The sequence below is a fragment of the Lolium perenne genome, unplaced genomic scaffold (assembly GCF_019359855.2).
Source record: "Lolium perenne isolate Kyuss_39 unplaced genomic scaffold, Kyuss_2.0 unplaced62, whole genome shotgun sequence".
NCBI classification, from domain to species: Eukaryota; Viridiplantae; Streptophyta; class Magnoliopsida; order Poales; family Poaceae; genus Lolium; species Lolium perenne.
The window spans coordinates 1-2951 of NW_027249020.1; the positions used below are offsets into that span (position 1 = coordinate 1).

Consider the following 2951-nt stretch of genomic DNA (forward strand, 5'->3'; position numbering starts at 1 on the left):
CACGAGCAAGCGCCTAAGCCGAGATACCAGAAGTGGCGGCCCGACGTCACACGCCGGGAGCTGCACGTGCTTCTATACTCTATGTTGCTGCAGACGAGGTGAACACGAAAGGGGTTCCTCTGCTCCATGATGAGAATGTACAGGGGCTTGAGCGCTTAGTAGATAGTGTTTGTTTTTCCTTGCTCTCGTCGGTTTGTGAACACATGAGCAAATGCATGTCAACCCAGAGTCCGGGCTAAAACTGCGAGATGCAGGTTAATTCAAGTTCTGCGGCATTTGCAGTTTAGTTCAGCGGGCATGCGAGGCTGTCACGGTGTTCTTGTATTTGAGTAGAATGTTGGGGCATATATATGGAGCTCTTGTGTAATAATCTCAAAAATATGTTTACTCAGAGGTCCATTTTTACAAGAATGTATACGCATCATCAACATTCAGAAATCAATTCTGTTAAACTCAGTCACATACATACTATGAAGTACGGAAGAAACTCAGTACGCTTGCCGGCTGCAGGTCCGATGAATTCAAATGGGGGCAGGGACTATGGAGGACGAACAGCTACTCGCCGAGCAGCCACCGCCTCGAGCCCTCGCCGATGGATTGGAAGCTGGGCAGCACGAATAGGCGCATCGCCGCGCGGTTGCCTGTTTCTACCTCGCCATCGCCGAAACGGGCGGGCGGCGTTACCCCGGCGTGGCCGGTGGGTAGGCGATGGCGGAGCACTGCCTCTGATGAGATTTTCGGCTGCTGCATGCACCTCCCCACCGGGTCGGCGGGGGCGAGAGCCGAGGATGCACTCTCGGGCCGCCTGCTTTGTGCTGCTTGCTTGGCCGATCGGAACTTCAGAGAAGGAGAAGAGAAGCCACCGGATCGGAGCGCGTGGAGGGGACCCACGGCCGGGGAGGCGAACGATGGCAGCGGCAGGAGAATCCTACATGATGGCACGAGACCAGCCCACCGAGGCCCTGCGTGGCCCCGGTCATCGATGGTATGGAAAGGAACCTGAAGGAGTCAGCCCAGATCATCGATCATCCTATGGTCAGATGAGATGGACCAGAACATGCGACTTCTCCGTGATATTTTTGGTTCAGATATCTCGTTGCCTAGCTGCAGTAGCTTCTCCTGTATTGTTTCAAGATGGCATGCACGATGCAGGGGAGGGTGTGAATTCGCGCAATGTATAAGCAAAAATTAATCATGCACTGGTTGATTACGATGTTTACTAGTACCCTAATTAGTTCAATTGATTCGGTCATCGATATCCACTTATTCTCAGCTGACCGAACAATAATACTACCCCTGGAGGTGTACCAGTCGGCGTATCTCTTGAGATGCTTCTGCTTGGAGCCCAGCCACCCAAGAAGAACCACCACCGTCTGGGACCTGTCGTCGGACAGGTCATCACTGCACGCAGCAGGGTCCGGCAGATGCCAGCGGTACAGGACATCCGGCGAGGAGGATGAAGGGACCACAGCCGCTGTGCCCCCGAGGCCATTGCAAAGAGAGGCCGGTGGAGGAAGCCATCGTGCGTCCTCTCACAGTATTCAGATTCTAACAACGAGGAACAGCTCGCGTCTTATATCTATTTATCCGTCCTCTCCTGCTCCTGACCTGAGCCATAATAGAAAGAAGCCAACCAGCAACAGCAAACAAAAAGATAGTCAGCTGATTGTTCGCACAAATTAAAAACTGAACCTAATTCAAAGACACGGAAAACATGTGTTTGAATTCAAAGACACGGAGGAAACATGTGTTGTGTGCCCCAATTCACCCAACAAACCCAGACCAACCTGAGGTCCTACACGGCTTTGCCAGGGTCAACAGCTCAACACATATATAAAATTGTAACGATGATAGCATTGAGAAATTGGTGTTCACCTCGTCGGTGGAAGGAGAAATTGGGGGGCGGGCTGGCTGGCTGGCTGGCTGCCAAAGTGAATCGACAGCCGAGCCTGTGGACCGCCTGCCTCCTTGCTCCTCCTGCAGCCAAATTTGTGAAGAACACAGTAAATAATAAGCGAGTCTTAATCATGACGAAATCATATACTACATAGAAGTGCAATTTGACTTGTGTATTTCGTGGGATCCACCGGGGGATGATTTGCGAAACGGAGAGAACAAAAGGATGCTTTTTTCTTGGAAGTACTAGAAATTTGGCAGAAAGGAAGGGAGGAGGACGGTGGGCGGCTGGAGCGTGGCTGGCGACAGCGACCTTGGGTTGCGTTGCGAGGAATTTGACGGGGAAAGAAAGGGGAAGAGGAACACGGTTTCGCAGTTTCTTGCTCCGCCATTGCGGAGAGAAGTAGGGAACCGTCCTGGATTTGTTCCAGAAAATCTGGAGGAGGAAGAAGACTAATTTGGAAGGCGAGATGAAGGAGGTGCAGTTGATTCAATCGGTGAGGGGAATGAAATCGACGGGGGCATCCACGGAGTAAGAACGCACACCAAACTAGGACGAGGGGAGGAAGAGCGTACCAGGCGAGGCGAGGCGAGGCGAGGGGGAGGGATCTGTCGTTGGTGGTGAATCCGTCGCAGCGGAGACGCAATCCCGGCAGGAGATGGATAAAAATAGGGATGACGGGAAGCGGAAGGCAGCCAATTTTTGGGGAGGCGTGTGCGTGGGCGACGGCGCCGCCCGACCTGACCGCCACCAGCTCAGCTCTCGGATGAAGGCCAGAGCTGCGGTCCAAGTCGGAGGGAGGGAGCCTTCTTTCTTTCCTCCGACAGCACGGCTTGCCTGTCCAAACTCCCTAGGTCTATCTGAGGAATGTTCCTCCACGTTTATTCTATTTTCCACGGAACAAAACGAGTCCCAATTCTTCAGGAAAGAATTTGATTCTTTTCTTTTTGCGAATAAAAGAGTTTGATTCCACAAAGCGCATATAAAGGTATAATTAGTCACTGTATGAGTACTCCAGCGGCAGCTCCGATTTACTGATCGTTGATTTTACCTT

The 2951-nt window shown here is 52.1% G+C and overlaps 1 long non-coding RNA gene across 1 annotated transcript; it reads right to left on the reverse strand.

The window, feature by feature from the left end:
- Positions 1-1481: 1481 nt before the first annotated feature.
- LOC139834722 (uncharacterized) lies at positions 1482-2565 on the reverse strand. Its single transcript, XR_011750417.1, has 3 exons — positions 2473-2565; positions 1876-1977; positions 1482-1608 (listed from the first exon to the last, which is right to left on the reverse strand). It is a non-coding gene; the product is annotated as an uncharacterized lncRNA (long non-coding RNA).
- Positions 2566-2951: the final 386 nt, after the last annotated feature.